Here is a 10,739-nt window from a genome sequence, read left to right on the forward strand (position 1 = left end):
TTACCAAACATTTGTCATGTGTAGTTATGAGTCCCTGCTAAGATAATAGTTTTAAAATATTGGTACAATGTGTGTGGATGAATCATTGGGAGCTTGGGGAGTGTGATCGTGTGTACAGCGTCTCTTTATGTCTGTCTCCACGTTGGGTGAGTGTTGAGTAATTGCATATGAGAGCATGAGGGTGGGAATGGATGTTTGTGTCTGTGTGTGCCTGTATGCCTGTGTCAGGTCGGGTATCAGACGCCACCTCTCTGGGGACATCTCAGGCGCTCCAAGGTTTGGAGGCCTATCTCCACCCACCACCACTTCCCCTGCCAATGGCAGACGCCCTCAGACGTCGGTGCGTTGGTGGTTCTTTGTGTCCGGGGATGGGCGTCCAGGTACACACCGGCTCACTCCTTGGTGGCTTCTTGTCGGGGCCTGGAGCCTGGGGCTCGCTCGGGACACTTCGGAGGTGGGGTGCCCCCGGCCTCTCGGCCTGGGGCTCGGTCACTCAGGCACAGCTGGCTGCCGGCGGAGCTCACGGGCGCGTCACTGCAACTCCCCCTGGCTTCTGCTCTGCGGCTGCTGAGTGAGCCTTCATCTGGGACTCTCCTCAGCTCTTTCTGGGACAGTGGCGCAGCTGCCCCTCTGTTGGTCTTCCTTGGTCTCTTGTGTTCTGGGGGCCTCTGGATGTCTGGAGTTTTGATCTCCTCCATACCTGCTTCATGCCCTGGAGGACGGGGCTGTGGCCCCCCCACACCCTCTAACAGATCATTACATGAAGGAACCTTTTAAAAACAAGCGTGCTCATGCTCACAGGTGTACACACGGGTGATCACACACACACACACACACACACACACACACACACACACACACACACACACACACACACACACACACACACACACACACACACAAACAAACTACACCCTTTTTGGCTCCTACCTCAAAGCACACTGTGCGCTGTCAATATTACGTGCTGCACAATAATGTTTAATATTTAGTATTTAGTTATATTCACATATATCATCGTGATGTTGTTTATTCTATTGCTCTCGTTTTCTTCTGCTTGTTTTCTTTTTTCATTCTCAACAGGTGATCCAGGTGATTGATATATGCATTTTTTGTCTGCTTGTTTTGTTAGTTTTTGTTTTTTATCCCCGTCCCTCTTCCCCGCTGTTTTTCTTTCCCTTTCTTTTCCCCAGTCAAGTCTGTCCCGTATTTAGCAAGTGAAAATAAATAAAATAAACAATAAAAGGTCAATCAAATAGACCATTACGGCAAAGCTGGGATGGTCCATTTGGTAAAGTAAATCCGTTGGGCATCTTTCTTTGCCTTTAGACAATAATTCTGATGGCAAAAGAGCCAAACGGGACAGGCAAAAAATAAATAAATAAATAAATACTATTCTACTCAGGCACACAAGCTCATGATTGCATAGTTCCAGAATGCCAGAAGTAAAAAAAACAAAAAAAAAAACAACACAAAAATACACAAATAAATAAATAAATAAATACATTATAAAACTTTTTTAAAATTACGCTGTTCTCTCCTTTTCTCTCATCACGCACAACTACGCTGCCTCCAGCAATGGTGCTATCTTTAGATCACTCTGTGCTGGAGCTCCTTCACCGTGTCAAAATCATGACCCTTCAACAACAACAGCAACATTTAAAATGATATGCATGCTTCTGGCCTGACGTCTGATGTTAGGGGTTGAAAACAGGTCACTCTTCAAATGAAAATTGCACCTTCGCCCGTGGGTTGTAATCAGAGACCGAGCCCACTGAAGTTTCGATCTACATACAACTGCAAGTATTAAGTAAAGGAAAGAGAAGATGACCTAGAATGGGAGAAATTAATAATTTTGTATTTTGTTCAAGGACTGATTGCAATCATTTGACAAACGAACATAAAGAACTTTCACTCTATGTTGGTCTCCAGTTGGCTATTTTGTCATGACCTTTCTAACAGAGCAAGCGGGATGAAGAAGAAGCACAAATCAAACAACAGCACTAACGTACAGTATATGTGCTGTACAAGTGTTTTTATCTACCCAAGCCAATAGGATGTATGTGGTCTGCCAATGTGTATGTCCTGCATGCAGCTCAAAATCTGTGACTCCACAGTAAATGTGCACAAACTGTGCATTTGCTGGAGGAATAAACTGGATGCACAGTCTGTGCACTTTCTGATACAGCATTTACATGAGTACCACCATTTCTGTGATTAGTAGATTAGTCTGCTTCTGGACAGAAGCTTATAAGCTTAGTCTAAAATGAAAACGCTGTTCAGATTCACATGCTACACCAACTGAAATAGGCCTACAGTACACCCACACATTTTATGTCCCTCTGGGATCTTTTAATCTATCATTAAAAGAGTTTTTGGCAGCAAAGACAAATGTTTTTTTACTCTCAGTAGCCACAGTTTGGCAAGTTAATACAGAGGAGCAAGTCTGACCACAAGCTTGAATTTTAACCATTTACTGGATTTTCTTAGGTGTCTCCTTGCTTATTTGGATTTTACATCAAAAGCATATTTAAGCAGCCGACTAAGAGTTGGAGCATTAATTGAGCTTTATTGCATGACTGCAGAATTGTGGTTTACTCAGTTTAATAAACATCATGTCTCTGATTAAGCTTCTTCTACAGAAAAGGTTTGGTAATGGTTTCCATAAAATTGTATCTTTGGTTTTAAACAGCTGACGTGTGACTGTATTTAAAAGCATTTATATGTAAATGTTCTGGAGTGATTTTCTATGGGATTGCATTCTTCCACAATGAACCGATGAATGGAGCCAATTTGATTAATCATCCCCCACAAATAACTCACACATGCATCACAGAGGAACGGGACGAGACTTAAGTATAATGCATTCCCCAAATATTTAGTAACAAACTCACTTATCGTTCACCTGCTCCCTATGCACACTGCCGTGAGTTCTCAGAATCGGCTCCTTGAGCACAAGAAATGACAACATCACAGAACGCAAGCATGGAGAAGCTCACGGCTCTCCAACGGGAGATTGAGAGACCAGTGTTGGACTGTAGAACTGCTTTGAAATTCATACGAGTTGTTCGCACTAAAGTAAAAAGCACCATCACTCCATGCGGATACCCTTTCGGCGCCAGCTGCGGTCGCAAGGCTGGAGCCGAACAAAAACACCCTGATAACAACTGTGTTTAGTCTGTTCCTTCCCATTCCATGTAAGGCCACCTGGGTTGGCTGGAAGACTGTTTACTTAGCCTGGCAGGGCAAAGGACACTGTCTCAGCTGAACTCTGGACACGCACACACAGACATATACACTGATATGCACACACTCATCCCCCCTCCCTTTCCAAACGCCTTCGATGCTTGTTCCCTCCTGGGAACACGGCGGGTCTGAGCCCGCGCTGGAATGGTAGCGCTGGGCAGGATGGCTGCTGTGTTTGCTTCGGATTACTCCTCACCCCCCACCCGACCCTGTGGCTGGTCACGTGCTCCATAATGTTGTGCTGTGGACATTTATGTGCTTTTTGTGCAGAGGAATTTTTTTGTTTCCTGTTCTCATGCTGCATGCCTTTTTCCCTCTTGTACTTTCCCGTTGTAGTGTATATTTCAGTGTTTGTTTTCTGTGACGCTACCGATCTCCGACCTGTATCCCCATGTGATGTCTGTGTTGTGTGTGTAAGGTCGGGGGGGGTCCTATCAAGAATAAAACCTTGATTGATTGATTGACTGATTGATTGATTGATTGATTGATTATAGGGAGGTGATCTGCACAGGGAGGAGAAATATATTAGAGTTCAAAACAATATGTCACCACAAGAAAGTCTCTAAGGGTAGAAGGGAAGGAGACTCATGTTTAAAGCATTCAGTGGATGTAGGTCTCAATCCAAGTTGCATGAGGCTCTGTAGTTGCTCATAAAGTTGTTTTTAATTAGCACACTGGCATCAAGCATGAGAGCTTCTCCCGTCTTGTCAGTGAAGCTCTCTTGTGTACAGTTAATCAAAACAGCTTCAAAGCTGGTAATAAATTACTCTTTCGGGATCTTTATGATTATAACAACGAGCATTTAGAACAGCAGAGGAGACGATCCCCCAATACAGGTAACAGAACAGGAAATGTTTCCTTTTTCTCTTAAATAATATTAAGAATGATTCAACTCAGAGTGCTTCTCCAACTGAGTAATCTAAATTTCCTTTACTATGTAGCATAAGATGTCATGCTACGTGTATAATATATTAAATATGATAAATGTACATTAGCAACAAGTGCTGCTTTGAATATTTACTCTTGTGCTCTCTGACGGAAAGGTTTGTGATTTGTGGCTGGGCTGATTGTAAAATGGGATGTTTCTATCAAATTATTTAACAAATTATTTATGTTTTGCTTAATTCACCTTAAGGCCTTTGAAGTTTTGCATTCTGTAGACAAACTGTAGCCCTGTGTTAGGCTAGTGACTTGTTCAGTATGTACACCACCTCTCTGCTTTATATTGTAAGGTAAAGAGCTCACAATAATACAGAGACCAGCTGCAGTCTCTCCAATGATCCTTAGTTGGTTAAGCAGCTAATAAAATAGGTGGATGGATGGAGGGGAACCGTGCAGTAAATACTGTGGTGTAAAGGGGCATGTAGGGAACTTTGATGTCAAAGATTACTGGTTTGATAAAACACTTGCTACTGTAGCTGTCTGTGGGTGGTAAGCCACCCACAGACAGGCTTTAATTTGATGGTTATAGTGGAACATGTTATTTTTTCTGTCATAGCACGTAGCACTCAATTACATAAAAAAACCTTTACAAAGACAGAAAAGTATATAGACAAATGTCTCTCATTTTTACCTACCACAGAATGTTAACAGTCATACTGCGAACCATCCGAAAACACACTAGACACCACAACTCACACAGTAATTTACACAATACAGTCAAAGTTCATTAGGATACAACGTTCAGGAATTGATCTCACTACTTTAACTTAACTATTGTCAATAAGAAAAAGTTTACTATGATGTAATGCATTTGCCTCGTCACCTCTTCAGAGAAACCTACTATATTTATATCTCAAAGAATCTGTTTACTGGGGGAACGCTGCTTCGAAAGAGACCCAGAGAGGCTGATTTAAAAGAGAATAGCTGATGCCGGCTTCTAGTGTAACCTCTCAAAAACAATGTTTTCACAACTGTGCGAGTGCACATAGCAACAGAATTACCCATCAAATCCATGCTAATGTACCTGGTCTTGCACACTCAGTTTGATGCAAAAGAGAATCTATACCCAGCTGACTGAAAAGCAGGTACATCATGGTAGAGCTTAGTCAGAACCAAGGCTGCGCATGCAGACTCCACAAAGAAGAGCCCCGGTTGATCTGCAGGTTGAATCCAGAAGCCTCTCGATGGAAGAGAACAGTGCTAACCACTGTATCACTGTGCAGCCCTAAAGCAAATTTAATGTAATATTGTAACAGTAGAGACTTCTGTACTCCTGTTCAGTTTAATAAAGCAGAACTTCACTTAGATTGAATTAACTGCCATATTTTATTCACTTCACTTCATCTACTGAAATGTTTAAAGCTGAGATAGATAATGATCAAAGTACTGCTTGTAACCTGTGGAGCTCTCACTCACACATCATGGTCAAAACAGCCTAAACTCTAAAGCAACTAATGACGAATAAAATCAACAGCATCACATCAAACATAGACATATACTGTAACTGCAGAAGTGAGATTCCCTTATGGATGTCATAAGGGAATCTCATTATAAAAGATATGGTCTATAACTAAAAGAATGTAAGTCTTTCAATGTGGAAAATGTTTTTATGTGCAACCAGATGGATTCTGGCTTTCTCCTCTTGACTTTGAAAATGAAGCCACACGATATCTTCAGTACACCAATAAAAAATGACAAAAAAGTACAAACATGATATGTAATATGATATCAGTGTCTAAGCAGTACCAAAATTTGTTTGTTATTATTTTCTGCTATTTATTTAGTTGCATGAGGAAAAGCTACATTTAATTATTTGATAGCTTGCAAATAATATTTTAATAAAAAGTGTTTACAGGTTACTGTGGGGAAGTCATTTTAGACAGCAACCATTATAGACCGGCTGTGTCCTAGAGATCAGATGAAAAAGGTTCCCACATATCCGCCCATCAACACAGACAAAGGCAAACAATGGAGGCTACAGCTAAACAGGCCACCAGGAAAGGAAGTCCTCCAAGCAAAAGACAACAAGTCTGTTGTTTCAAATTCCACTCCGACTGCAACAAAACTGCAGAGCAGACAGTATCAGTCGAGACCACACGGAACCAAGAATACTAAATGTAAGGCATAGACTGAGTTAAGGGTGCTGAAATCCAACAGTTATACAAAATAAAGCACAAACTAAGCAAGGTGGTCTGATTGTGTGTTGTCAGTAGCACCTTTAGTCTTTTTTACATTGTTATTGATTTTTTCTTCCATAGTGAGACGGTTTGGCAATGATGGGCGCAGGAAAAGAGTTCCCCGCTGTACACATTTGGAAACAATGTTCTCCCACAGAAAGTGAATAAGAAACACGATGCACTGTAGTCCTGATCACACGAGTTTTGGTGAGAGAAATCCGTTTCACCTTCACTCTGAGCAGACAGGATTCTGACTTGGAAATAAAAGGTGACTGTAAAGTCAAAATATAGGCATAGACTGTGCTGCTGGCTATGTACATGCAGCTGAGACTTGGATATCTGATCTGCATCTCATAAATGCACGCCTTGAGTAGGCCATAAATATAAAAGTCTAAAATAAAGAACATAGCGCAGGCTTCCCTGACGCAACTTGCAAAGTCAGAGTGAGTCATTGCACATGGTGCACAGCAGCAAGGAACCAGTTATCTCTCACAAAGACAAAGGCCGCTGTGCTCTTCCTGTTGCTGATTGGCCTGGAGGGATGTGATTAAAGTAGCAGAAAAAAAGGGGGGGATACAAGACAGAGCTAAATGTTGACATAGCAGCACAGCTCACCCATTGTGAGTCCTCGCAGAATGAAATCTGCCCAGCACGGACGGTCGTGCCTACTCGTCCCAGTGAATAGGAACGTTCACGAAGGGACAGAACAGAGAAACGAACTCTGCGGCGGCTGCGTGGGACAGCGAAAGCCGAGGAAGTAAACATGGTTGAGAGGCTCACATTGCCGCTTTTGTTTGTCACCACAGAGAATCAGCCAGTGTGCCCCAGGGGAAAACCTCTTCACAATGCTCATAACTGTTACTGAATTAAAATACAGTAGCCTTAGAGTGCTGACTGTGCAAAGATTATATTTATTTATGTATTTATTTTGCTTGCTCATGGATATGTCAAGTACTTATGATGAAATTCTTCCATTAATTTTACTATATCTAATCCAAGGCGGGCCATTTCTGTTCTGATGGTAGATTTCTTTGGTTAAAGAACAGAGAAAAAGTTCCCTCCAGAGCTGCTGAAAATAATCCACCACAAAAATGAAAATTCAGAACAAAATGGAAATGTTAGTTAACAGCAGCAGGTCAGTGGTGGGGCACTGACCTCATACCATGAGAGGAGGAGGAATGCGAGGTCAGACGGAGACCTCTCACTCCCCTCTCATACACAGGAATAGATATGGTGTGCCATCCATGTTTGGAAACATGAGATTAAAATAAAAAATAAAAAAAGGGGGGGGGGGGGGGCACTGCTGTTTTGACACAGCTCTTTTTGACCTTTGACCCCTTCTGTGTCTAAACTTTGTGGTAGGTTTCGTTAACAATGTGTCTTCTGTGAATTTAACATTTTTCTGTGGGAAGGAAAAAATATTTGATTTTAAGGAAAGCATGCATAAACCTTTTTGCAGAGAATTTAACTAGACCCAGTATTCTTGTCATTACTTATGTCATTTATATACTCTTACATGGTAATGAACTGACGTTTATAATACACGTGGAGGCAGTTTAAGGTGATGAAGTCAGTGTAAGTGCAAATATTCCCTGTGAGTCAAAGGGTCAGGCTTCAGACTGATCTAAACACCCAGTTGTATGAGGTTTCTTTTGTTTGTTTATACCCTAAGCTCTAAGTAATGCCAGTAAAATCCTTCATACGGTCATCTCAGGCACACAGCTCTGGCCAGGGGAACCCAAATGGTGTTGACGTTTTTTGTTTGTGGCGAGTCAGGTAAAAGTTGGCTTTAATGGAGGGTGGCCTTAAAGACGGGCAGGAAAAACAGCCATTTCAAGGCTCGGAATACAACAATTAATCATAATTTCATGCTTAGGTATTCTACCCATAGCCAGGCCTACACTAAATAATATATCTGCAAATGGGATACACAAAAACATCATTCACATCCTCATTTTCAGTCATGACACTGCTTCACAGGACACAGACAAAACACTCATTGCCCACATGGAAACATGTGGATGGAAATAAAGCTTCAGACACTTCACTGTGATCAGATCTAAAATGAGATCTGCAGCATCCTTAGGCGAAAAAGATGGGGTGATACTTATTAGGCTCATCAGAATGTCTGTTACTAAACACGCCCTGTGCACAATGGTGAACAGAAGGGACAATCAGTGAGGAACTCCAGAGATGAGCCTATTGTTGAATGGAAGTATGCTGTATCATAGCAGCCTCCCATTCAGCTGTTGCAAAGGACCCAGAATATAAGCTTTTGATTCTTCAAATTCCTTCAGACTTACACGATCAACTTATAATATGACCAAAGAGGCAGCAAAATGCTTCGCTTAAACCAAAGACAGGGAAATTTACTTAAATTTAAAAAGCCTTTAAAATGGACGGAGGCTAATACATTTATAGAGAGAGAACAGAGCAGGAAGATGAAAAGTTGAAGTGATCAAACATGACACAGTGTCACATTGAAATCTTGCCAAGTCCCTGCCAGAAATGAACACGGTCATGAAATAGCATTCATGGGAATAATACAGCCATTAAAAGGTAATTCACTGGGATACTGAAACCACTCAATTCTCTACAGACCCACTATAATAACTTACAGTCCAGCAATAGTGAGAAAATATTCCCACAGTAGTTTAAAAAAAGGTCACTGCAAATTGGCTGCCGCACTCCTGTTCGCTTACTTATCACATCACGTCGTACTGTAGTGGTTTCATTTTAAAGCCTTCAAGCATGTCGATGCAAAAAATGTCAAGCGGAGAGTAGAAAGCTCTAAAAGCAGCGTGGCGCTTTACCGCGAACACACCGCTCGCTGAGCGGCCTCAACACCGACACGTTTAAAAATAATGATATCAATAATAAAAGCATGTAGGCAAACAGTTTCTTACCTGGTGAATCCCCAACTCTAAAGTTTCTCTGTAGCTGGAAGCTGTCAGACGGCAAATGACTGCCACGCAACTTCAGCTGAGCAGCTTTGGCCAAACTTTCCAGCCGGACGCGTTTGTAGTCCCACTTCTGTCCTGCCACAAAGTGTCTGGGACAGCACCCTTTCCAAAAATCGGACGTGTCTCCCTGACAGATGTCTTTAGCCGCTATATTATATGATGGATTGAGGACTGAGCTATCTGGTTGGACGAGGAGGAAATGAAGTTTGAGGAAGGAGGAGGGGCTCGCTCACTGGCTCCGACTGGAGCGTCGGAGACTCGGACCTTTATGAGTTACAGAGGCTTGGACTCCTATAGAAAACATGTTTGATTTATTAAGATGTGACTCAGGGGTGTGATTATATAAAAGTTTGGCAGTTATAATAACGCGAGTTTTGACAGATGACCAGAGAGAATAAATTAAAGTATGTTTCCTATTAATTAAAAAGCGAGTGGTGTTTCTGATACAGTTATATATTTCATGAGCCAATACAGCAGCAAATCTATGTCCTTGCAATGTTCGTAATCACAAACGTGTTCAGTAAGCTACCAGGCTTTCCTTTAGCTGCTGTGTTTGTATCTGAAAAGATTGCATAGAGCAAGTATGTAGAGGAAAGAGTGAGATGTCAGAGTGAGAGTAATATGGTGCCCAAAAATCTTCCTTTGGAAACATGATGAAGCTGTATTGACAAAGTGAGCATAAACACAGTAATTTAGTAGGAAAGGAGTGGATGGAGAATTTTAATATTTGGAACTAGCTGACAAGCCTTTACTGGACTCATCGTTTTATTTACACTGAAGTTAGGATGAGAATAAAATTGCTCACTGGTAAAGTAAACATGGCAGTATTCATGCATATCATCTAAAATTTCCAGGGATGAAAAATCACATTTCCACACATGCATGTGCAACAAAGCCTGTCATGAATGCAGTAGCCCCACAGTTATGCAGTCACACGTAGCCATAAGGTGCATTGAGCTCTTCTTGATTTAACCTCCTAAGACACGATCTCTTTAATGGCTTCCATTTTTAATTTCTCTTTGCTGTTTGGCTTTATAGTGTTCGATAGAACTGAGTAAAGATGTGCAAAACTCTTTATTTGGTGTCTGAACACAGCAGCATTTTTCCTGAGTATGAAAACAAAATGAAAAAAAAACAACAACAATTGTGCCCCTTTGAGCAATATGGCTCATTTGAAAGAGCAAAATTTAGTATTGTGGTCTAGATAATCCAAAATGTGATGTCCCCATATGTGGACGCCGGGTCCTAGGAGGTTAAAGCATCCTATCTGGGCGCACAATGAAACTTTTGGGTGGCTTTAATAATTTAATCCACATGTCATATTTCAACGTTGGTAGTTAAACTCATCACTCACCATGAATGTCTCTTAGATTCTCCTGCGGTCACGGTTATGCTGCTATTAAACTGTGTTACT

General features: G+C 41.5%; 1 protein-coding gene across 2 annotated transcripts in view; it reads right to left on the reverse strand.

Moving 5' to 3' along the window:
- tspan9a (tetraspanin 9a) overlaps positions 1-9,535 on the reverse strand; it is a 192,232-nt gene extending 182,697 nt beyond the window's left edge. For both annotated transcript variants that reach the window (XM_026176640.2, XM_080304952.1), the window contains exon 1: positions 9,269-9,535. The gene's annotated coding sequence lies outside the window, so the exon portion shown is untranslated. The remainder of the gene's footprint in view (positions 1-9,268) is intronic.
- Between the last annotated feature and the right edge of the window lie 1,204 nt (positions 9,536-10,739).

This window comes from Astatotilapia calliptera, chromosome 7 (assembly GCF_964374335.1).
Source record: "Astatotilapia calliptera chromosome 7, fAstCal68.1, whole genome shotgun sequence".
Taxonomy (NCBI): Eukaryota; Metazoa; Chordata; class Actinopteri; order Cichliformes; family Cichlidae; genus Astatotilapia; species Astatotilapia calliptera.